Here is a 26,806-nt window from a genome sequence, read left to right as displayed (position 1 = left end):
GGACTGATGACCTTAGCAGTTAACTCCCATAAGATTTCACACACATTTTTGAACTTCGGCATTTATCGACATTGTTAAGTGCCTATGAATATATTTTTGGTTAGAACATGTATAATCGTGAATTTCATGTATATTAAAGTGACTATGTTGTGCTCACGTCTAGAATAATGTGGCGGCCATATTATGTCGTTAGTGAACTGTCTTATAACTGTAAACGTGTTGGTTAGACGGTAAATGACTTAAAAGTATTGAAAATACTACGTTAATTATAGTTTGACAGGTCTACTCTGACAGCGTTATATCTTTACAAAGATTACACAGGTGAACAGCGATATTATTTTACTAACTAAATTTTGTCACAATTATCTTTATTTGTTGCATACGTTATTCACGATTTATCCACTTTCGTCTTCTAACAATTCAATGAAGTATTTGAGGTAGTATTTGTGTCTGAATTCTGTATGTTCGTTTAATATTTCTTATGGATATTTTCTCTAGTGTATATAGATTTCCTGTTCCTCAAGAGCGTTATTTGCAAAACATTTTGGTTTTCTGTTCAGGATTTGGAGTGTTATTTCCGATTGTATCAGCAGTGTGGTTTCGATTTTTCAAATGTAGAGCACAATATAGTCACTGTAATATAAATGACATTCACATTTACACACGATCTCATCAAAATGGAATTCGCAGACACGTGACAATGGCGATAAATCCAAACAGTCTGTCGTTAATAAAGATTATTATAAGCAGCTGTTCTGGTGCGTCTTGCAAATAATCGTGTCAGTATCTGACATATACTGTATTGTGCTGCTGGCCCGAAAGAAGAAAAAAGAATTACAACTGATTTCTCTTTGTTTGCCCACATAGCTCCGTATCTAACGTATCGTTAACAGGGTGGGAGGTGGGGGAAACTACAGGAATGAAATTTATTGTAATATTCGTTCATAAATTAAACACCGTTTTGTTACAGCAGTATTACTATTTAATTTTCCAGAGGCCTGTGGCCCTTTTCATGAGAGCCAAATCCAATAATTTTTTTGTTATGTTCTGCCTGTCCTGACATCAGGGTCCCCCCTAGTGTAATAATAGATTAAAAGATGCACTACCGTTACCCTTAAGAAAACATACTCACATCGAAACTTCTTTTTTAACACTTTGTTTAGTGTGTAGTAGATGGCGTGAAACACTTGGTTGCTGATTTGGCAGTCATTTAAGATAGACAACACGAAAACTTTTTTATTTTTTTTTCCTTACAAGAATACAAGTAATTTCTTACAAGAATACAAGTAAACAGCGGATAGTTGTGCCCATACCAATATCCTTGTTAAAATTCACGTACTTTTCAGAATAATTTTTTTTGTTTGATTTTACAAAATACCTTTGATATTTGAAACTTCCTGGTGGATTAAAACTGTGTGCCGGACCGAGACTCGAACTCGGGATCTTTGCCTCTCGCGGGCACTTGCGCATTTTCCAGTCGCTTGGGACTTTGTGCTGGGCGAGAGATTCACGATAAATGCAAGCAAGGTAAGGGGTCAACGCCGTTGAGTACTCGTTGAAAAATCGACTGGGTTTCCATCGGGACGTGGTGATTTATTTGTTTTCAAATCTTTAACTTGTTTCTGTACGCCAGGTATGCTTATCTGTGTCGTCCATACGACGTTGCCGCGCGGGATAGTAGGGACTTTGTAATTGCTGTATCCTGGCAAAATCGTCATCTTCATGCTGGGAAGTGGTGTTAGCGGAATTGTCTATTGTCCACCATTCGTAATGTCTTTAAAGCTCGTGTAGAAGTTCATTAATGTGTGTTAGTTGGTGTGTTCCTGTACGACAACACTGACAAATTGCACTGTCTTTCCTGATGAGCCTGTGTAGGTAAATTGGCTGAGGGCCATGTAGGAATACACGATGCCCTGACCGGGATGTACGTGCGAAAGCTGGCTTGCGGAAAGTTAGATGCGTGTGTCATCGTAGAGACGGTGTATTACGTCACGGCCAGTACAAGTACGTGACTCACCTGCGCGGTTGGCGGGTGTTGTCTTGGACAGAGTTGTAGGGGGCGGGGTAGCGTAAAGGCTGGTGACACGAGGGAGGGGAAGAGGAAAGAGGCTGGAGGTGGGGGTGGGAGTCGCGGCGGAATCCGGTGCCGAGGGACTATTGTTAGCCGCGGAATAGAAACGGGCCGAGCCTGTGTCGTCGCCGCGGCAACAGTGCCCCGCTTATCTCGCCGCGGGCCCCTATCGACATCGCCCTCTGCTCGCTTCTCGGCAGGAAACAATGGAGACAAATCCTCGGCGGCTCCGGAGTGAGCTATTGGAAGTCGGCATGCGACGCGCGGAATGTCTCCCGCGGACTGGCGACGACCACTTCCCCCACTGCGCCGCTGTGACTCGTGATCTTTAGGGGTATTTTATTTGCGACGTTCCAACCGCATTCGATATTAGTTTTATATCGATACTATCGATACCTCGATAATAATGGAGCAAAATTTGAAGAATGATACAGTTTCTACGAGGGTCACTCCAAAAGAAATGCACACTGTTTTTGTAAAAATACAGTTTTCATTCTGCATGTGTGAAAGTTTTACGGTGTGTAGATCCATCCTTCCCGCTTGTTTTCAAACTTAGTTCAACCTGTTGCCGTGAGTGGCGCCGTCACAGCATGTCTTCAAGATGGCTGCTACAATTGACGTTCGTCAGAAGCAACGTGCTGTCATAGAATTCCTGTGCTGTGAAAACGAGACAGTGGGAAACATCCACAAGAGGTTGAAAAAGGTGTATGGAGATGCTGCTGTCGATCGCAATACAGTTAGTCGGTGGGCAAGCAGGTTACTTGATGAAAGCGGGCACGGCAATATTGAGGGTTGTCCTCGCAGCGGCAGGCCTCGTACTGCACACACTCCAGACAATGTGCAGAGAGTTAACGAATTGGTGACTGTTGACAGACGCATCACAGTGAACGAATTGTCATGCTACGTTGGGATAGGGGAAGGAAGTGTTTGCAGAATACTGAAAGTGTTGGCGCTAAAAAAAGGTTTGTGCCAGGTGGGTTCCCAGGATGTTGACAGGGGCTCACAAAGAAACAAGAAAAACGGTATACTGCGACCTTTGGAACAGTATGAGAATGGTGGAGATGAATTTCTTCGAAGAATTGTGATAGGTGATGAAACATGGCTCCATCATTTTTCACCAGAGACGAAGTGGAGTGGCATCATGCAAATTCACCCAAGAAAAAAAAATTCAAAATCACACCTGCTAGAAAGGTTATGGCTACAATGTTATTCGATTCCGAAGGACTCTTGCTTGTGGACATCATGCCACGTGGAACCACCGTAAATTCTGATGCATATGTGACGACACTGAAGAAACTTCAAGCTCGACTGAGTTGTGTTCGACTTCATCGGCAAAAGCAGGATGTTTTGCTGTAGCACGCACGGCTACCTGTCAGTCAAAATACCATGGAATCGATCACAAAAATCGGATGGACAACAACCGCCTTGTAGTCCTGACCTGGCTCCATGTGACTATCATCTCTTTGGGAAACTGACAGACTCTCTTCGTGGAATAAGGTTTGAAGATGATGACTCCCTTGTGCACGCTGCCAAACAGTGGCTCCAACAGGTTGGTCCAGAATTTTACCGTGCAGGTATACAGGCGCTGGGTCCAAGATGGCGTAAGGCAGTTGAGAGGAATGGAAATTATGCGGGGAAATGAAAATATTGTTCCTAAAGGATGTATCTACACACTGCAAAACTTTCAAACATGTAGAATAAAAGATGGATTTAAAAAAAAATAGTGTGCATTTCTCTTGGTGTGACCCTTGTGCCAGGCTGCTGTTTTAAAACAGGGATTTATTAACCACTGCTAACTAGTTTTGAGCTTTGCTCCTTCTCAAGTCCTTCTGTAAACGCGATAATACTCCAGGTTTACATGCAAATCAAAATATAAAAAGCTCTACAACTGCACTAAATGTAGCATTTTCTCAAAAACAGTGTGGCTACTTGCAATATTGTGGATGTGTCTTCCTCGTAAGTGGTAGAAAATACAAGTCACATGCCATGCATAATTCATGCGTAGGATGGTCATCAGTGTGCATGGGCTAAAAATACTTGGTCTGGCATACTCCATGATAATGGCATCCTCTTAAATCTTAATACACCAAAATTCCACTTTACAACCTTGAGGAAATCTGAAACTCCCTGGCAGAAGTACAGCTGTGAGTACCGGGCGTGAGTCGTGCTTCGGTAGCTCAGTTGGTAGAGCACTTGCCCGCGAAAGGCAAAGGTCCCGAGTTCGAATCTCGGTCGGGCACACAGTTTTAATCTGCCAGGGAGTTTCATATCAGCGCACACTCCGCTGCAGAGTGAAAATCTCATTCCTTAAGGAAATCTCTTTCATTTTCATTTGTTTCACTTTCCTACCACTTTCACTTTTCCTTGATCCACTCTAATCGATTTTGAAGTGTGTACTGACGCATCCGTCTCGCCATCGCCTTTATATATCTCGCTGAATTGGAACATATCGCAGCCGGCAGATTTATAGAAGGCCGGAGCTGTCAGGCAACAGGTATGAAGTGGTTTGAAAAAAAAAAGAAGCAAGACATGGTGAACAGATAAAACATTATTTGACGAAAAGAAAATGAGACAAGCCGGCCACGGTGGCCGAGCGGATCTAGGCGCTACAGTCTGGAACCGCGCGGCCGCTCCGGTCGCAGGTTCGAATCCTGCCTCTGGGATGGATGTGTGTGATGTCCTTAGGTTAGTTACGTTTAAGTAGTTCTAAGTTGTAGGAGGCTGATGACCCTAGAAGTCCCATAGTCCCATAGTGCTCAGAGCCATTTGAACCATTTGAACATATCGCCACAACAAGATAATGGAACATTCGATAACATTGTTTAACATCTAGGAGCATTTTCAAATATTCTGGAAACCTCATTATGGAAGATTCAGAAATATTCTGGAAGATGATATGATATTGTGGAACATTTTCGAACCTTCTGGAATGTTCTGTAACATTCTGCAACATTCTACAACACTTTCCAACATTCTAGAAGGAACTTACTGGCCAGACTGGGGCACTAGAGCACTTCATTCGCTGTTCATTCACCGATTTGACACCCATGCAAGCCCTCACAATTTCGAACCGAAACTTTCTTTGTGGGTGGAGGATACCATACCATATGGCCCCATCTTGGCTGTGGGGATGGGTCCCAGATTTACGGCTGCACGCACGGATTACATTACAGTGTGTTGTATATTTCATTGTTGTTATTGTTATTAAGTTTGTACGCATTTGTGGCACGTTAAAAGTGAGGGTGATGGGAAGTTACATTTAGGGAGAGAGTGGGGAATACGGAGACAGTAATAAACTTATTAAAAAAACTAGAAACCCGCCTCGATTGCGAAAAAAGCACCTAGTGTTAACCTAGGTTTCGGCGTAGATAACTACACCTTCTTCAGCACAATAAAACCCACAAGTGCCTAAGAAGACCTTTGCCAATGATTAAAAGAACACCATAGCTATACATTTATAAACGAGAAAAAGGCAAACACAATAGTACATATATATCAAAGTCTAAACCACTACTTAACTTAATGGTGTAACCTCCACCTCACACCGGCGTAGGGTGGGTTCTATTATCCGCCACACACCGTCAGGTGGCTTGCGGAGTATGGATGTAGATGTAGATGTTACCTACGCCGAAACCTAGGTTAACACTAGGTGCTTTTTTCGGAATCGAGGCGGGTTTCTAGTTTTTTAATATATTAACCAACGATTGCCGACACGCTGCGGTGTTGAAGGTTCTTACAGTAATAAACGATGACTCTCCTCCAGAACCGAACCGTTGGGCCTGCCGAGGAGTGACTAAGAGGCAAGAGACCTCCCCTATAATGGGAACATCGTTGAATGACGTCTCCAGACCAGTGTTCCAGTCCTGAAGACACCCGTAGTTTGTCGGTGTTTGTTGCACCCTGTTCTGAAACTGAGATAATAGTCGACAGCGGTGCTCAGTGGCAGCACAGCAGCTAGCAGTTTACGATCGTGATCCGTAACGAGTACACGACACAGGTGCTCCCTACAGCAGAGCGCGCAGCTGCCTCGCCGTGGACTCGCTGGCGGGGTCGTAAATCGCCCCTCAGCCCTTCCGCCGACACGTACTCGCCTACACCACGGGCGTAAGAGCGCGCCTTTCACTTTACACAGCTTCGCCATCTGGAGCTTCCCGCCAGTGGTTGTCCTTGCCATCCGGGCGGCGCGCCTGTTTCAAAAGGATTTATTTATTTCCGCAGGTGGCAGCCGTGACGAGCACCAGCTGGCGATCTCCGGCGACGGCGGCCGTACCTTTGCCGTCGCGGTCTTCATGACACTGCACTCAACAGGTAGGCAGCCAGCAACACACTACACCCGGCCAACAGGTGTATCATTTACGTTACTGCAGCGTCTGTGTGATCAAGAAGTACGATCCAGTGTTCCTTCGGACGTGCATACAAGTCTTAACAACACAGGCACTGCTATATCGTATTATCCACCGATTCTAGGCAGAGACTTTCAGTTAAAATGTCACGCATCTGAACTGGAATTACATAGTGTGTACGACTGCAGGTTTTGACGCATGAACGACGACATATTACGAGGGTCGCTCCAAAAGAAATGCACACTATTTTTGTAAAAATACAGTTTTCATTCTGCATGTGTGAAAGTTTTACAGTGTGTAGATACATCTTTCCCGCTTGTTTTCAAACTTAGTTCAACCTCTTCCCGTGAGTGGCGCCGTCACAGCATGTCTTCATGATGGCTGCTACACTTGACGTTCGTCAGAAGCAACGTGCTGTCATAGAATTCCTGTGCTGTGAAAACGAGACAGTTAGAAACATCCACAAGAGGCTGAAAAAGGTGTATGGAGATGCTGCTGTCGATCGCAGTGCAGTTAGTCGGTGGGCAAGCAGGTTACGTGATGAAAGCGGGCACGGCAATATTGAGGATTGTCCTCGCAGCGGCAGGCCCCGTACTGCACACACTCCAGACAATGTGCAGAGAGTTAACGAATTGGTGACTGTTGACAGACGCATCACAGTGAACGAATTGTCATGCTACGTTGGGATAGGGGAAGGAAGTGTTTGCAGACTACTGAAGTGTTGGCGTTAAAAAAGGTTTGTGCCAGGTAGGTTCCTAGGATGTTGACAGTGACTCACAAAGAAACAAGAAAAACGGTATGCAGCGAACTTTTGGAACGGTACGAGAATGGTGGATCATGCCAAGTGGAACCACCATAAATTGTGATGCGTATGTGACGACACTTAAGAAACATCAAGCTCCACTGAGTCGTGTTCGACCACATCGGCAAAAGCAGGATGTTTTGCTGTTGCACGTCAATGCACGGCCACATCTCAGCCAAAAAACCATGGCAGCGATCGCAAAACTCGGATGGACAACACTGAAACATCCGCCTTACAGTCCTGACTATCATCTCTTTGGGAAACTGAAAGACACTCATCGTGGATCAAGGTTCGAAGATGATGACTCGCTTGTGAACGCTGCCAAACAGTGGCTCCAATAGGTTCGTCCAGAATTTTACCGTGAGGGTATACAGGCGCTGGTTCCAAGATAGCGTAAGGCAGTTGAGAGGGATGGAAATTATGTGGAGAAATGAAAATATTGTTCCTAGAGGATGTATCTACACACTGTAAAACTTTCAAACATGTAGAATAAAAGATGGATTTTTTTTAAAAAAAAGTGCATTTCTTTTGGAGTGACTCGTAGAAGTTTGGGTCTGGTTGTGAATCGTGCAGGGATAGCCAAAGAGTTTAACCCTTTCAGACGATCTGGTTGCGTTTGAAGCCGCCTAGGATATTCTCATTTCGTCGCATGCGAGGAGGTACCAAACAAACAGGAATTACTTTTTAAAAGCTGTATATTTTCAAACTGTTTACAAAGCAACTTTATCTTCTTCAAAATACTTTCCATGACAATAGATTTGTCCCACCGGTTCGAAACATGTTTTGTAGTCATCTTTAGAAATTGCTGACAGCTCCTCCCTCTTTTTATTTCTTGACTACTGCAGTGCCGTCAAGTCGGTGTCCTTTCATGTCCCTCTTCATGCTTGCAAATAAGAGAAAGTCGCACGGAACCAGGTCTGACGAGTTAGGTTTGTGGGGCAGTGGAACCATGCCATTTTTAGGCAAAAACTGTCTTAACAGAGATGGCTGTGTGTGCAGGTGCGTTATCGTGGTGGAAGAAACACTCTCCTGTCTGCCACAAATCGGGCTGAACCGAGCTCCAAGATAACCCAATAATCCCTGGCAGTTGATCAGTTGTCTGTCGACAGTCTGTGAGCACAAGCTCTCGAATTTTTGCAATATTTTCGTCGATTCGGGCAGCTGATGGACGTCCAGAACGACATACCGCCATTTTTAAACGGAGCAACCATTCGTACAGGAGTTTTTCCCATAGCGTCATCGCCGGCTGGTGTGGCCGAGCGGTTCTAGGCGCTTCAGTCTGGAACCGAGCGACCGCTACGGTCGCAGGTTCGAATCCTGCCTCGGGCATGGATGTTTGTGATGTCCTTAGGTTAGTTAGGTTTAAGTAGTTCTAAGTTCTAGGGGATTGATGACCTCAGATTTTAAGTCCCATAGTGCTCAGAGCCATTTGAACCATAGCGTCATCTTGATAAACTGTTTTCAACATTAAAACAGGTTCAGCAACATTTTTACTGAGTAGAAAACAAAATTTCATAGCTGCACGCTGTTCACTTAAACTTGCCATTATAAAAAACAAAACAATAACAAACCAGTGCTAGCAAAAACAATCACCAGCGCTAGGAAAAACAATCACTGCAGTTGAATAGAACAAGCGAGGTCGGCAACACAGCCGGCACTGAACTGGCAGTGAGTTGCGCTGTACACGCCTGGCGGCAGAAATGCGTACTACACAAACTCCGCCCACTGCAGTGTTATTCCTTGTTTGTTGTTTTTTTTTTCGCTCGTATGCACAGTAGCTGAAACTACAAACAGTCTTTAAGTCTCCAGTAGATGCTGCCCTGTAGCGGCTGCAGCTGAAGAATGTCAAACGTTTAGACTCTTAGCAGCTAGGCTAGCAAACGCAGGAGCCTTGCATGATTGTCTTTGCTTTCAAATTGTATTTGTCTCTATGAAGCATGTTTCGAGCATGGATTAGAAATAGAAAATTGTCCTGTTCAAATGCATATTCTGTGTATTGCGGTAATGTGGTGGTTTCTTTTGAAACAACTGCGGCTCTACCACCAACATAAGTAGTTACGACAAGTTGTATTTCCAGTTTGACGCGATGTACTCTCGCAGACTAAAGGAATAGGAAATTCCGGCTTTCCTTTGGAAAGGGTTTACTATTGATCCGACTCAGATTGATAGGAGGAGTGAAAGTGGGGATGATGTGTTAGCTGAAGACAGTGATCACGATTTGGGGATGGTATACTATAACAAATAGTTTCCCAGACTAATCAGATGCCCAAGTGCATCATCAGAACCATACACAGTGGCTCCTTTTGAAACCACTCCTTATATGTTGAATTAATGTATAAAACTCTAGTTTCTGAGATTTTTGTGCCTCAGTTATGTTTAATAATCTAATAAAAAGAAGAAGATTCAAAAAAATTAATTTTTAATATTTAGAATCTCAAAGGGTTCAAGCGACGTTTCTCGCAAAGCGAAAAATCCCGGTTCGAGTTACAGTGCGGCACAAATTTTCATTGTCGTCATTCCATTATGCAACTCATGTTTTCCGTCTTCGCAGCTGCGAATACATTTCATGTTTTATTTACCTACACTGAAGCGCCAAAGAAACTGGTATACGAGGTGTGGCTAGAAAAAAACCGGACTAGTACTGGTGAAACAATAAAACGAATGCAATAAGGCTGAAAGTCGCGTGGCCTGTCACGTGACTCTCGCTCCGCCTGCTGCTCGAGTTTCATCTGCCTCCTGCACTCAGTCTGCCCGTGGCGTCTGTTTTAAGTAGTTGACGTTTTGTCTGTGCGTCGGAAAATGTTGAGTGTACAGAAAGAACAGCGTGTTAACATCAAATTTTGTTTCAAACTAGGAAAAGCTGCAAGTGAAACGTTTGTAATGTTACAACAAGTGTACGGCGATGATTGTTTATCGCGAGCACAAGTGTTTGAGTGGTTTAAACGATTTAAAGATGGCCGCGAAGACACCAGTGATGACACTCGCACTGGCAGACCATTGTCAGCAAAAACTGATGCAAACATTGAAAAAATCGGTAAACTTGTTCGACAAGATCACCGTTTAACAATCAGAGCAGTGTCTGAGTTAACAGGAGTTGACAAGGAAAGTGTCGAACAAGTTTACCGATTTTTTCAATGTTTGCATCAGTTTTTGCTGACAATGATCTGCCAGTGCGAGTGTCATCACTGGTGTCTTCGCGGCCATCTTTAAATCGTTTAAACCACTCAAACACTTGTGTTCGCGATAAACAATCATCGCCTTACACTTGTTGTAACATTACAAACGTTTCACTTGCAGATTTTCCTAGTTTGAAACAAAATTTGATGTTAACACGCTGTTCTTTCTGTACACTCAACATTTTCCGACGCACAGACAAAACGTCAACTACTTAAAACAGACGCCACGGGCAGACTGAGTGCAGGAGGCAGATGAAACTCGAGCAGTAGGCGGAGCGAGAGTCACGTGACAGGCCACGCGACTTTCAGCCTTATTGCATTCGTTTTATTGTTTCACCAGTACTAGTCCGGTTTTTTTCTAGCCACACCTCGTAGGCATGCGTATTCAAATACAAGAGATATGTAAAGAGGCAGAATTAGGCGCTGCAGTCGGCAACGCGTATATGAGACAACAAGTGTCTGATGCAGTTGTTAGACCGGCTACTGCTGCTGAAGTTGCAGGTCATCAAGGTTTAAGTGAGATTGGGCGTGGCGTTATAGTGGGTGCATCTCCTAGGTAGCGATGAAGTGGGGAATTTCCCCGTACGACCATTTCACGAGTGTTCCGTGACTATCAGGAATCCGGTAAAGCTTCAAATCTCCGACATCGCTGCTGCCGGAAAAAGACCCTGCAAGAACGGGACAAACGAAGACTGAAGATGATCGTTCAAAATGACAGAAGTGCAACCCTTCCGCAAACTGCTACAGATTTCAATGCTGGGCCATCAACAAGTGTCAGCGTGCGAACCATTCAACGAAACATCTCGGATATGGGCTTTCGGCGCCGAATGCCCACTCGTGTACCCTTTATGACTGTACGACACAAAGCTTTACGCCTCGCCTGGGCCCGTCAACACCGACATTGGACTGTTGATGACTGGAAACATGTTGCCTGGTCGGTATTATATCTCTTTAAAAAAAAGTGTAACTAATATATTTTAGAGGAAACACTTTCCTAGTAAATTTGCTTGTCCTTTGATTTATCGTGACCTGTTACTGATTGTAAGTGAAGTTAGTTTTTACGTTTAGTTTTCAAAAAAATACAAAAGAGATATAATAAGCAAAATAATGAATTTCGTAGGTTGCCAATTACGTATTACATCTGGTTTCATCGAGCGCGTCCGCAGCTCGTGGTCGTGCGGTAGCGTTCTCGCTTCCCGCGCCCGGGTTCCCGGGTTCGATTCCCGGCGGGGTCAGGGATTTTCTCTGCCTCGTGATGACTGGGTGTTGTGTGATGTCCTTAGGTTAGTTAGGTTTAAGTAGTTCTAAGTTCTAGGGGACTGATGACCATAGCTGTTAAGTCCCATAGTGCTCAGAGCCATTTGAACCATTTATCGAGCGCCTTAATAAGCAAAATAATGAATTTCGTAGGTTGCCAATTACGTATTATATCTGGTTTTATCGAGCGCCAGGCCCCCTACAAATTACTGTAACTGCAATAGCGTAGTATTACTCAGCTCCAGTTCACTGAACTGAAATTATTACTATCACAGAAAATAGACAAGTTTTAATAAAATTATTTCACTGGATTCCTTCAATTAATCTCACTGAATATTTTTACATTATTTCTTCCGCTCCGGTTATCATTGTGCTGTGAAAAAATATTTTTAAATGTACCGCTTAATGGCTTCTAATTGTTAACGGTCAGAGATCACTGTTACTCGCTCCGCAGCAGCTGGAAACATGCTAAACAAATTTCATTAAATATTCTTTTCATAAGATAAATGTGGCGTAGGTTGTTGAAATAACACACGGAGATCACTTTATACTAATACATTCTTACTAGGACACAGTTTACACCATTAAATATTTGCAATTACGTTACGACAGAAACAAATGCTAGCGCAGCACAATAGCTTGCGTACCTTATTCCAGCTAAGACCAGAACGAACAGAACAAAACAGACTACACAGAAGAGTGAGCATTGCGTTGTGTTTTATACTCTTACAAAGATAATAATACTTCTTTTAATTACTTACACATTATAGTCTCATACAATAAAAATAATGTCTTTTCTGCATCTATCGATCTATATTGTATATTTTTACAGTTAGTGTTATTACCTTTCGCAGATAAATCGATGTTTGCAGTTCATTTTGAGTCACATACAGTCATTTTTATTTATGATTCACCTCGATAATGGTGAATATTGCAAAAGGGACACTACATTGGACGAGTCACGTTTCAAGTTGAATCGAGCGGATGGAGACAACCTCGTGAATCCATCTACACTGCATGTCAGCAGGGGACTGTTGAAGCTGGTGGAGGCTCTGTGGAGAGTGTGCAGTTGGAATGGTATTAGACCCCTGATACGTCTAGATACGACTCTGACGGGTGATACGAACGTAACCATCTTGTCTGATCACTTACATCCATTCTCCATTGCGACGGATTTGGGAAATTCCAGCAGGACAGTGCGACACCCCACACGTCCCGAATTGCTACAGAGTGGCTCCAGGAACACTTTTCTGAATTTAAACACTTCCGCTGGCCACCAAACTCTCCAGACACGAACATTATTGAGCATATCTGGGATGCCATGCAATGTGCTGTTCAGAAGAGATCTCCACTACCTCGTACTCTTAACGAGTTTATGGGCAGCCCTGCAGGGTTCATAGTATCAATTCCCTCCAGCACTTCTTCAGACATTAATCAAGGCCGTGCCAGGTCGTGTTGCGGCCATTCAGTTGCTCGCGGGGACCCTACACGATATTAGGCAGGTGTACCAGTTTCTTTGGCTCTTCAGTGTATTTTGATTAGCTAATGAGAATCCTGCGCGCGCCGTATTTTTCTGGCGGTTTGACTACACTGGTGTACAAATCTTAAAGTACGAAAGTAACTTTCGCATGATGTGCCACTGCCAAGTAACGTAGTTCACTGGATCTTTAACCAAACATATAAAGAATTACTACAGTTTAATACAGAAGATAACAAAGAAATTCGCAATCAGACGAACATAAATGAAGCTTTTATTCAAAGATAATAATTACACTGATGCGCGATTTAGACTGAGGTGACAAAAGCCATGTGATACCTCCTAATATCGTGCGAGACCTCGTTTTACCAGCTGTTGAGCAACTCTGAACAAGTCTTTGCAATCTTCAACTTTTGTGGTCCTGTCTTCCTCAGTTGCGTGTAATATTACGGTATATTGATAATTTTTATTTATGGACCGTCTGACGGCAACTGAATAAAACACAATTTTAGTGCCATGTGGAAAAAAACAGCAAATTGGCGTTCACAGGAAGAAGAACAACACCAAAAATGCAACAGGTGCGTAATATGTAATAAACTGTCTACGCAACCTGTAAGTACAGTTCAAAACATTACTGCTTAATAGGAAATACCAACCACCAGAACTGTTTATAACCTATAGGCACAGTTACAAAAATGTAAATAAAATAGCTAACATATGGACATATTCTAGGCCACTGATGATGCCTTGCAGAAAATAAAGGCGAAACGCGTATGGCACTAAAATTGTGTTTTATTCAGTTGCTGTCAGACGGTCCATACATAAAAATTATCAATATACCGTAAGTCTTTGCAAGTCTGCCGAAAAAAAATTGAGGCCTGCTGCCTCTACAGCCGTCTATAATTGCGATCGTGGTGCCGGTTCAGGATTTTGTGCACGTACTGCTCTCTCGATTACGTCTCATAAATGTTCATTAGATTCATATCGGCTGATCTGGGTGGCCAAATCATTCGCTTGAGTTTTCCAGAATGCTCTTCAAATCAATAACATGTAGAATCGCAGCCAAGTACCATCTCTGTTGTGCTGTGTTTGAAAAGTGGGACAAAACGCTATTAAACAGGAGGTCGTAATGTTCTGACTCATTGGTGTATTATGTGAAGTGTGGAAGACATACACTTCCATGTTAGTTTGTTAAGTTTTATTATTTATTTATTTATGAATATACATGTAAGTTAAGCGGTCTAAATGTACACGTATGTAGATGTTTGCGCGCAAGGCAATAATCGAATGGATCCCAGAATTTAGTTAAATATGTGTCTGAGATGAAGCACCTATATAAACATAAAATCTCAAATCATTTATTAACTTTTTTAATAATGCTTCAGTTTTATGACCGCTGCAGAACAAAGGAACAAAGTAAATTGGGAAGCTGGGTTTGGAGAGGCGAAAATTCTATTTGGTAAAATTTTCAGTAATATCCAATTAGTTTTCGACAAAACATCAGCCGGGAGCAAAGAATGTTAACTAGCTCTTCATATTGCCAAATGCACAGTTGATTACTGCACAGATGTAAAAGCATGGTATCCTCAGATTGCTGTATCGGTGAAATGGAACGGGCACATAAACTCAGTTGTAGGTAAATTAATGACTTACGATTTGTTCGTTGACAATTGGAAATTGTTGTTTGTCCACAAAATAGATTGCACACGAAACATTTGTACGGCTAGTATTTGAAAGAGCTGCGTATCAGGTCGGACGAACAAGGCATATCGATCACAAACAAGAAAGGGAGCTGCTCGTATAACTGGCGAGAGAGCGCAGCCAAAATGTTGAAACATCGTAAGTGGCGGACACTTCAAGGAAGACACCGCAGATGTCGCAAGAAACTGCTTGGAAAACTTCAAGAATCGTCCTCCAGGGCAGAAACTGCGGATATTCTGAGTCCGCTACGTTTCTATCCGGAGAGGCAGCGTCGATACAATTAGGCGAATAACAGTTCGCACAGACTCGAGCAAGGAGTCATTCTTCCCACAGTTCATTCGCGAATAGAAACAGGAAAACAAGCCGTTGTGTATGAAACAGTAAAAAGTACCGTGCGTCGTACAGTTTCGATACACCCGCTTCCATAGAGAGAGAAGGGTTAAAGTCACTATCTCATGTCGGGGGAAAACAAGAGAAAGAATTGTATTGCGTTGGAAACCATATTTATGACTTTTTAGGAGCAACTAATGCTGATGCAGATGAAGAAAAGTTTTTTTTAGTCCAAAATTAGTTTACTGGTGTACAAATGAAAGAGCACGGCAAGCAATCGTCCTTTTTGCAGGTTTTATTCGCGCAAATCTAGATTTCGGATAGTGCTTAGCCATTATTAATGCACTATTTGAGGAGCGCCGCAACAAAAACCGATAAATCCGCATTTGCTGTTAATACAGAAAGCAACAAATAGTGATTTCTAAATGGCTCGACAAGCTATAAAAAGAAGAAACACACCATAAAACACTTGATGTCGCGTTGTGTTGAAAATTATTTTGTGGCAGCATGCATTATTACTCCCGTATCTCCCCCCTACAGATCAAACACGTGAATACAGCAAAAGTGGATGCATCGGGTTTTGTTCCGGCGCTCCTCATTTCATAGTATCAATGCATGTCAGTTCCCTGTTGTTCGGGCGCCTGTCACAGTTCTTTCAAGACTACAAGTTTACTGGTACCAAGTATTGACGTAGAACCGAGGACGAAGCACAGCTTGAGTGAAAGTCAAACGTGTGGCTTTGTAAAAGTGGAGAATAAGAAATTGAAAGGCTTTAAAAAGAAAATGTGCAATAATGAATAGAAATGTGTGGAAAATTCGTATACGAAGAAAGGCAAATTAATGCGACGTACTGATGTATTTTCATCTGCAAAGAGCATAGGGGCAAACTGTGCAGATGTAGAAAAATTATTAGCATGTGTGAAACAGTTTACTTAGGGCGTTGGGTGTATAAGCTCTGCAGAAATGAAAATACTGATACAACCTAAATATGCAGAGGGAATTAAAAGTACTTAAGTGCAAGATGGAAAGACGTTTGTGGCCTGAGGAGGAAGTAAGTGCGTGGGCTACTGTATTACTATTGGTTCATGTCGTAAGTTTGGTTTCCGCTATCGACGGCAGTCGCAACGACTGCCCCAGTCACGCAGAGCATTGCGCCAGATCGTACGGCCTTGACCAGAACATGAAGCAGCCGTATGCGTTCCCACAAGTTCGTGAGTGTTCTCATTCACGTAAGACATTTTATTTCGTATACGGCGCGTCGTTAAATTTCTGGAAGCACAAAATCTGCACTGCTGCGTGCTCAATTGTAATTCCGCCTTATGATTACTACGAGTAGTTTAACAAAGCTCCAAACAGGAGCTGACTTGTTGGGTAGGTCTGCAGGGTTTCTCACTACACAATATTGACGACGTGTTAAATCCATTCATCTGTAATCTGTAAGACAGTGCGTCACCAGTGTCTCATATCGTCATTTAATCTCTTTGATGTATGTTGTAAGATCATGAGCCGGTTGTTAACCAGTAATACCCACACTGATCATTTAAAGAATAAATCTCCCATACATAAAATAGCTAGCTTTTCACCCATCTTAATGTTTACGACGTCATATCCCGTGAAGTATGTGCCGTAAAATGTAGACTGGCAATGGCAAGGAAAGCGTTTCTGAAGAAGAGAAATTTGTTAACATCGAGTATAGATTTAAGTGTCAGGAAGTCTTTTCTGAAAGTATTTGTATGGAGTGTAGCCATGTATGGAAGTGAAACATGGACGATAAATAGTTTGGACGAGAAGAGAATAGAAGCTTTCGAAATGTGGTGCTACAGAAGAATGCTGAAGATTAGATGGGTAGATCACATAACTAATGAGGAGGTACTGAATAGGATTGTGGAGGAGTTTGTGGCACAACTTGACCAGAAGAAGGGATCGGTTGGTAGGACATGTTCTGAGGCAGCAAGGGATCACCAATTTAGTATTGGAGAGCAGCGTGGAGGGTAAAAATCGTAGGGGGAGACCAAGAGATGCATACACTAAGCAGATTTAGAAGGACGTAGGTTGCAGTAGGTACTGGGAGATGAAGAAGCTTGCACAGGATAGAGTAGCATGGAGAGCTGCATCAAACCAGTCTCAGGACTGAAGACCACAACAACAACAACATGTGCCGTACAGTGATATTATTTTGCTGGTACATTCATATCTGGATACTGTCTGCAAAATTTGTTGCGAATGGATTTAGTAGTTGGGAAGTAAAAGACTTACAGGTCATGCCTGATGGTGAAGTTTTAGTGCGTGAAAAGGGAAAACGTAGTAAGCGGTAAACTACTTTGCTTTCACAATTTGTTGTGTTCAAATGGTTCAAATGGCTCTATGGGACTTAACGTCTGAGGTCATCAGTCTCCTAGAACTTAGAACTACTTAAACCTAACTGCCCGAGGCAGGATTCGTACCTGCGACCGCAGCGGTCGCGCGGTTCCAGACTGTAGCGCCTAGAACCGCTCGGCCGATTCGGCTGGCATTTGTTGTGTGTTTGTGCCGTGGGGTGGGGGGAATTCAAAGATGGAAAAGTTTGAGATTATGTGTAAAGTTTGTTGAAAGTCGCTAAATGCTGTAATTCTGAAATAATGGATGAATATCATCTTGGTAATTTGTGCGTCGTGAAGTGGCCGAGCGGGTCTAGGCGCTTCAGTCGGGAACCGTGTGACCGCTACGGTCGCAGGTTCGAATCCTGCCTCGGGCATGGATGTGTGTGATATCCTTAGGTTAGTTAGGTTTAAGCAGTTCTAAGTTCTAGGGGACTGGTGACCTCCGATGTTAAGTCCCATAGTGCTCAGAGCCATTTGAACCATTTTTTGCTCCGTGAATTACGCTGCCACTGACAACAATCATAGGATACACGGAATAAACTTGGAAGTTCCCTGCAGAAACAGTGGGCCACGCTGCCTGTACAGCCGACCATAATGGAGAAAGTGTTGTCTGTACAGGATGTTGTGTGGAACTGATCTTTCGAGTATGTCCCACAAATGTTCGATGGGATCTGGGAGGCCAAATCATTCGTTCGAACTGTCCAGAGTGTTCTTCAAACCAATCATGAACAATTGTGGGCCGGTGACATCACATCGTTGTTTCGAAAATGAAGTCCATGGCCACAAATGGCCTCAAAGTAGCCGAACATTACCGTTTCCCGCCAATGATCGGTTCAGTTGGTCCACAGGACACAGTCCATTCCATGTAAAAACAACCCACATCACCGTGGAGCCGCCACCAACCTGAACAGTGCCTTGTGCACATTGTAGATCCATGGCTTCCCTACCATCAGGTCTTGCCAACTAATACCGGGACTCATCTGACCTGGCCACGGTTTTCCAGTCGTCTAGGGTTCAACTGATATGGTGTCGAGTCCAGGAGAGGCGCTCGGGCGATGTCGTGATGTTAGCAAAGGTACCCGCGTCGGTCGTCTGTTGCTACAGCGCTTTATCGCCAAATTTCGCCGCACTGACCTAACGGATACGTTCGTCGTACATGCCACATTGATTTGTGCGGTTATTTGACGCAGTGTTGCTTGTCTGTTGGCAACTCTACGCAAATGTCGCTGCTCTCGGTCGTTAAGTGAAGGCCGTCGGCCACTGCGTTGCCCATGACGACAGGAAATGCCCGAAATTTGGTATTCTTGGCAAACTCTTGACACTATGGATCTCGGATATTGAATTCCATGACGATTTCTGAAACGATGTGTCTCTTGCGTCTAGCTCGAACTACTATTCCGCGTTCAAAGTCTGTTATATTCCCGTTGCGCGGCCATAATCACGTAGGAAACCTTTCCATATGAGTCACCTAAGCCCAAATGACAGCTCCGGCACTGTATTGTCCTTTTATTCATCGTGCACGTGATACTATCGCTACTTGTAGTTGTGCATATCGCTATCCCATGATTTGTCATCTAGTGTATTGCGTTAAACTTGTAACTTAAGATTATACCTCTTAATGGGTAGATAATGACAAGGTTTTTTATTTTTATATTACGACCGTAATTATATGAAATACTGAATATCAAATTTTAGTTGCACCTGGAAGCCGTTAGTTATGCAACATACAACGGAGATTTTGTAACTGTTTTTGGCAGTTTAGTAATACAGATTACTTTTGTTGATTGTAGGTTCTTTGTTTCAGACTACTCCAGAATACGTGACTAATATATTTCAAACAGGTACACAAGAAAATGATGTCATCTTTTGTCCATACTAACTGCGTGTTTTCCGCGATGTTTGCTGAACTTGGTACTGATGCCACGTACCAACATCGTCTCCGAGCTGTGGTAGTTGATATGGCTGGCAATCTGACTTCCATTCATTTTTGTCCTCAGTCTTACGACTGATTAGATGCAGTCCATCATATTGTCATACCTTGTGCCGATCTTTTCCTTCTGATGTAACCATTACATCTGAACATGCTGGTTGTCTCAGTGGTAAAGTGTCAAACCGCGGATCCAAAGGACTCTGATTTGATCCCCAGTTCATTCAACTCTGGCAATGTTTGTAAATGTGAAAAATCCCGTGTTCGACAGTGGTTTGGTGTTCACGTTTAACTATAAATCCCTCTATAACTGGCTGGCTAGGTCAGTTCAAAGATCAGAGGATTGCTACAGAATACCTCTTATAGGACCATGCCTTGTGAAGCACTTTGGTGCTAAAATCGCTCTTTGGGTTGATGAGAGATTCACATTTTTAGTTTACACCTAACATATTCTGTTATCTGTTCGACATGTTGGCCCTAGTCTTTGCCAAGGACTGCTCCTTTTCGCGTTGGCTGCTCCAGATGAACAAATCCTTGTCAATTCTTCTGCTGAGGGTTTTACATACCGGGTGATCAAAAAGTCAGTATAAATTTGGAAACTGAATAAATCACGGAATAATGTAGATAGAGAGGTACAAATTGACATGTATGCTTGGAATGACATGGGGTTTTATTAGAACCAAAAAAATTCAAACGTTCAAAAAATGTCCGACAGATGGCGCTTCATCTGATCAGAATAGCAATAATTAGCATAACAAAGTAAGACAAAGCAAAGATGATGTTCTTTTACAGGAAATGCTCAATATGTCCACCATCATTCCTCAACAATAGCTGTAGTCGAGGAATAATGTTGTGAACAACATTGTAAAGCATGTCCGGAGTTATGGTGAGGCACTGGCGTCGGATGTGGTCTTTCAGCATCCCAAGAGATGTCTGTCGATCACGATACACTTGCGACTTCAGGTAACCCCAAAGCCAATGATCGCACGGACTGAGGTCTGGGGGCCTGGGAGGCCAAGCATGACGAAAGTGGCGGCTGAGCACACGATCATCACCAAACGACGCGCGCAAGAGATCTTTCACGCGTCTAGCAATATGAGGTTCGCTTTTTTTTTTTTTGTTTTTTTATAAAACCCCATGTCATTCCAAGCATGTGTGTCAATTTTTACCTCTCTATCTACATTATTCCTTGGTTTTCAAATTTATACTGACTTTTTGATCACCCGGTATACTTCTTTCTTCACCTGTTACTTTGAACTCTTCCTCATTTCGCACTTTACCTGTGCACTAAATTTGTACTTCAGTCACAGTCTTGTAATGTGGTACGCAGCTCGTGGTGCAGAGGCTAGCATTGCTGCCTATAGATCTCGGGTTCGATTCCCGGCCGGGTTGGGGATTTTTCTCTGCCCGGGAAGTGGGTGTTTGTCTTGTCCTTGTGTTGTGCTCATTATTTCGTCATCCTCCTATCATTCGCGTAACGGGGTGCCGACAGGAGGGGCATCCGGCCACCCCTTAAATTAACCCTGCCAGATCTGACCATAACCATGCCGACCCTGCGAAACTGTTGGACAAAGGCACCAGGAAAAGAGGAAGAAGACACAGTCTTGTCATATGACACGAACCATGACAGGTAGCGGCTATACATTGGCTGTCATCGGGTTTTCTGCGCAGTACCTGGCATTAGGCGAACAAACTGTTGGCAGCATACGTTCATCTGCATACATACTCCGCTGGCGACCATCCGGTGCATGGCGCATGGCACCATGTACACCACTAGTTATTTCCGTTCCTTTTCCTCTCTCGAATGGAACTAGAGAAAAAGGACTGCCTCTAGTCTATATGAGCTCTAATTTCTCTTACCATACTACATACTTAGTTGGTATGATGAAGCATGTTGTGAGAGCTTTGTTCACCTTTGGGGATTATGACATATAATCTGAATATGACCAATGTGTGGACAAAACCGCCTTTGACTGTTACGATATTACGTGATTTTATAAAAAGTAAAAGATTTGTGTAATACGAGGGCTGCCTGGAAACGTAGGTCCGATAGATCGCGTAATGGAAACGACAGTGAAAAGCCGATGATGTATTGCACATGAAATGAAACACCATTTTTGTTTTACGTTTCTGTTTTGAAAGTTCTGTAATTCCAATGGTATCTAATAAGTGATTTCGTGTAATATATTAAATCTCATAAAAATGTGATTTCGTATAATATATTAAATCTCATAAAATTTATGATTCCATTTGTGTACTGGTAGGTCAATCTTGTCCAATATATGTTCGCAATATTTTGCATTTACAAATGCAGCAATAATTAATAATTTAGGTTAGCATTGTTATCTTTCAATTTTTATATAATATGGTGTATATTCTATGTAAAAGTCTTTTTTTTATTGTATACGCCAGTGTCAGCATAAAATAAGCAAGGTTTTGTGGACAGTTACACATAAAATTGTTAAACTTTTAATTGTTAATTTAATAAATTTGCACTGTAGCTTTGTTGACTTGATTGTTCCGCGCGACTGCTATGGTCGCAGGTTCGAATCCTGCCTCGGGCATGGATGTGTGTGATGTCCTTAGGTTAGTTAGGTTTAAGTAGTTCTAAGTTCTAGGGGACTGATGACCACAGATGTTAAGTCCCATAGTGCTCAGAGCCATTTGAACCATTTTTTAGAACTTGATTGTTAAGAAACATATAAATAGTAGGAGCACAAGGCTCAAGAGGGGTCAGTTGGACACAGTTTTGAGACGCAACCACTGTATTCTACGTCTGTGCAATAATCTAATTATTGTAATACAGTATTGTGACTGTGTAGCCTGTTATGTGGAGTGGGCTCCCACTAAGAAGAAGTGGTGCAGTTTGTCATAAATAAACCAATTTAAAGCGATTTGGTACCTGGACTATTTCATGGAATTCACACAACTTGATCCAGTTAGCAGATGAAATGGACAGAGGCAACGACTCTTTAAGAAGCAACAACAGCAACGGCGGCAGGAAGCAGATTACTCCGAGTTACACCGAACTAAGATATGTATAAGAAATCAACTGAACTATATATGTGTCACTGCAGAACTAATTACTAAAGTGTAATGTTTTGGAAACTGTTGTAGCAGTAAACATTTACATTTGTCTCAAAGTAAGTCTTTGAGTGGTGGAGGCCAATGTGATCAGTAAGAAACACCCCCATGGTCACACGTTTCTTGAATGTCTATGGAACACAAGAATAATTTTTGAGGTTTTTGTGGTTAAATCAAATGATCTCTTTTCCATGTTAAAAATTTCACCCCAGCAAAATTTCACTGCCTCCCCACATAACGTAACAAAGAAGTTTCGTTACACACAGATGTAGTGGGCAGTGTCTTAAATATGCCTGTCGATCGCCTCACGTCGCTCTTTACAGTTCTGAGCACACAGTGAGCACGTAAAGATGCCTAGAACAATAGCGTCTCCCGCCAAGTATGGGTACGCGCAGCGAGATTGCGCCTGATTTCATGCAACCCCGCTTATCGTACCTGTCATGCTTTTCCTTCTTGTGACGATTCTCGGCCGCACGCTATAGAGGCACTGAGGACACCCCTGCTATCTGATGACCCACCATACAGGCCGGACTTGGCTCCTTACGATGCTCATCTCTGCTCACACGACCCGCTGGTTATGAAGGCAATGTTTTAGCACAGACAACGACCTGCAGACCAGCGTACATAAGTGGCGAAAGGTACAGGCTGCCTTCTATGACGAGTGTACTGGAAAGTTGGTACAACGCTACGGAAGATGTCTAAGTCGGAGCGGCGATTATGTAGAGACGTAGCTGGAAGGTGTAGCAAACTGTTGCAAATAAAACTTTTTTTTAAATTTTCACTGTAGTTTCCAGTTCGCAACCAATCGGACCTTACTTTCCGAATAGCCCTCGTACAGTGGTTACTGATCTATATGATGACTTTGTGACAGAATAGTTTGTGTGTGTCCATCCTTTTGACTGGAGGTCTTGGGGACCATGGCAGTTTATTACTGTAAGAAAATGAAACACCTCTAGCCGTCCTTACGATCTTATTTGTTGTTTAGCTACCAGTTTCGGCGCTTCAGTGCGCCATCTTCAGGCCGTAGTTGATGCTGAAGGAGTTAACACGATCCATATATACACCGCATATGTATCGCGTTAACCTCTTCAACATCAACTACGGCCTGAAGATGGCGCATTGAGGCGCCGAAACTTGTAGTTACCCAATAAATAAGATCGTAAGGACAGCTGTAGGCGTTTCATTGTGTTACAGTATGACACAATGTTGTTTCTGTCAAAAATAACTGCCCCGTAAGTTTTTAACATTTAACCAACAGCGCTGATTTATTCTCTATAAAGGAGCGTGAAGGTAGCTGAAACGAGTCGCTTGACCGACTGTTCATCCATGACCAAGCGTAAAGCAATAGCTTAGCTGGGCTTCGGCTTGCCGAAGCAGCCCCTAAAGACTCGCATGATACCCGCCTCGTCGTATCTTCCCTTACACGACCAAATAAACTGTTCCGTATGAAGTCATATATAGCACCATGACTCATCACCTGTAATGATTTTATTGAAAAAATGTGGATCATCTTTGAACGCGTCCTTCATTTCGAGACAGTCTTGAACGCGACGATCCCTTTGATCTCCGGTAAGAAGCTTCGGCACGAGTTTTGCTGCCACTCTTCGCATCCCCAAATCGATGGTCAAGATGCGCTGAATTGACCTCCAGGACAACCCGGACAAGTTCTCGAGTGTCTCACTGATGAGATCACGGATTTTGTCGATGTTGCCTTCGCTTCGAGCAGTTCGACCGGAACGGGGCTGATCTTCAACCACTATTTCTCTCTTTTTAAACCGAGAAAACCATTCGTACACTTGCGTTTTACTAAGAGCATGGTCTTTGTAGGCTGTCGGAATCATCGCAACAATTTCTGCTGCGTTCTTGCCGAGCAAGAAACAAAACTTCACTGCTGCACATTGTTCGTAAGAACTAGCCATTTCCTCGTGTCACGTCTGCACTGTACGCACACTCAAAGAACTGCCAAAGAAAACACACTGCTCACTGTTGGGTGACGCCGCGTGGCAGAATGACTCAGCAGAGCTCCTACTACAACCCTCTGGCGGCGCAACCTCCTACTACATGTACACGATGTGTAGCATTACGATTCCGGTTACTTTTGGGTCCTCCCTCATACCGCCACAGAAGCTTCCGAGTCGTCTTCGCGTAATGTATGTAAGGTGGACTCCCTCTAAACCGTTTGCTCTGAGGATCAATCGTGTGCCGTGAATCATTTTTAAGTGTGCCTTCTAGTAGAACGCTCCAATGGGCAGGAGGTTCCTCGAGTAATGCGCCTAAATACTTCGATATTCGTGTGCGGTACAATCCATGGTGGCGGAACGCCTCATGAGTCGTTGTCAGGTGTACCCACAAGTCCAGAGCGGCTTGCAAAATATAATACAGCAGTATGCCCTTCAGCCAGTTGACAGCGTTCGTTCTTGTAGTGGGAAAGTAAGTGGTATCTGGGTGTAGTTCGTCCGGCGTGACAGACTCTGGCTGTCGTCAAAACAGGAGCGCCAGCATACGTTGTACAAGATCTCAGCATTTGCCTGTCACAGCACATGTCAGGCGGTGCGCATCCGAATGGACGACGGCACAGTGCGGACACAAAGGGTACGGCAAGAAAAAAGGAATAAAAGTGAGATAGTGTTAATACTTTCATCCTTCTTTACCTCCTCTGCATTACTGCAGATGACGTATCACTGAGCACATTTGTACTGTCCATGCAGTACACGTGAGGTGCCTAGTTGTTTCCACTGCCCTGCGTGGAATACATAAGTTCTTGTACACTTCACTAACCTGCTGTTTTCATGGTGATGATGTCCCCAGCGCAGAAAGCAGCACGCAGGTCGTGGATTCTTTTTCTTGAGGCTGAAATTAACTTCGCAAGGAACTGCTGCTACGAATAAACTATAACTCATTTGGGATGCCACTCGCGTTTTTATTGATATAGACACGAGAAACTATTCTTGATCACAACGTATTGAACATATCTTTCCACAGTCATTATATCTGGCTAAAATAACATGAAATGCATCCTGCCACAGATAACATGTCTGTCTACTGGAACCCTCAGAACTGGAGAATAAAATTACATGAATCAAATACTACTGTTACAGACAACATGTCTGTACCTAGTGACGGTCGGAACTGTAGTAAATAAAATTGCATGAAACAAATACTGCTATAACAGACAACATGTCTGTCTACTGGAACGGTCAGAACTGGAGAGCCGGACTGCCCGAGACACTTCGCGCGCTAAGCCAGCAAGGCGTGACCCGAACGCCAACGAAGTGCATCGGCAGTAATATCGTGTCTTTTGTTTTAGTAATACCAGTCTTTTGTTTTAATAATACTTTCATTTTAATAATTTTGAAATGACTGATTGATAGCTGGCTGTTGAGAGATGTTTATTTTAAAAAATGAAGTAATTTGGATGACAGGTTTAATTAATGATAGCAACTAAAGTTTAACGTTTTGGCGCCCTACCGCCGAACACAGCAGCCAATCACAGAGCAGCAGCATCATGCAGGCGGTCTTTCTCACGGGAATGGTACCGGTACCTCATCCCACATTGCGTCATCTCTATGCTTCTTGCATCTCCACTGCCCTGTGAATATCTTCCTGGAGCCTAATATGATGGCTGAATAAGCCAGAAATATTACAAGGGGCGTCGGTGAGATGGATGGAATGGAGGTGCTGGCGTGTGGCTAATTTGCCGTTCACCACCAGTTACCACATGGAACGAGCGTACGTGGGCAGGTACGGGGCGTGGAGGGCTCGCCACACCCTGGTCCAGCGGATAGTTGGCATCCTAGACTCTGAGCTGTGCGCGCAGTGCTTCAATTGTTTGCGTGTATCGCAGTATTCCGTCGATCGTTCGTCCACACTCCCCGAAAGCTTCTCTCTCGGACTGGACCACGCCACGCGCCGCTGGGTGATGTGCTGACACGTGCGAGGTGTGCGCTGCTTGCTGCGACAGCCTTTGAAGGGAGCGTTCGCTGTCTGGGGAGCCCGCGCTCGGAAGCAGCCTCGGCAGGGCCCTTTTGACTCGGCGGGTCGCTTTTGACCAGCGGCGCGTGCAGTGTTACGGCGCGGCTAGGTGTCGCCTTCCGGCTGGGTGGGCTGGCTGCGTGGGACGCACGCCCGTGTGCCGTGCCGTGCCGTGCATTCACAGGGGCGGCGTCAATGGCAGCGCGGAAATACGCTGCCGGCACGCGCACGCCTCAGTCTGGACCAGGCTGGTCGATAGTGGCTGACCCAGCTAGGGTTGCCGGGTGTCCGGCTTTTTAGCGACGA

The 26,806-nt window shown here is 43.7% G+C and overlaps 1 long non-coding RNA gene across 1 annotated transcript in view; it reads left to right on the top strand.

Moving 5' to 3' along the window:
* The window catches only part of LOC126251809 (uncharacterized), a 781,546-nt gene that overhangs the window by 282,724 nt on the left and 472,016 nt on the right, over positions 1 to 26,806 (top strand). The window contains exon 3 of the long non-coding RNA XR_007545788.1: positions 6,290 to 6,379. This is a non-coding gene — a long non-coding RNA (uncharacterized LOC126251809). The remainder of the gene's footprint in view (positions 1 to 6,289; positions 6,380 to 26,806) is intronic.

Source organism: Schistocerca nitens, chromosome 4 (genome assembly GCF_023898315.1).
Source record: "Schistocerca nitens isolate TAMUIC-IGC-003100 chromosome 4, iqSchNite1.1, whole genome shotgun sequence".
Taxonomy (NCBI): domain Eukaryota; kingdom Metazoa; phylum Arthropoda; class Insecta; order Orthoptera; family Acrididae; genus Schistocerca; species Schistocerca nitens.
This window is presented reverse-complemented; position numbering and strand designations above follow the sequence as displayed.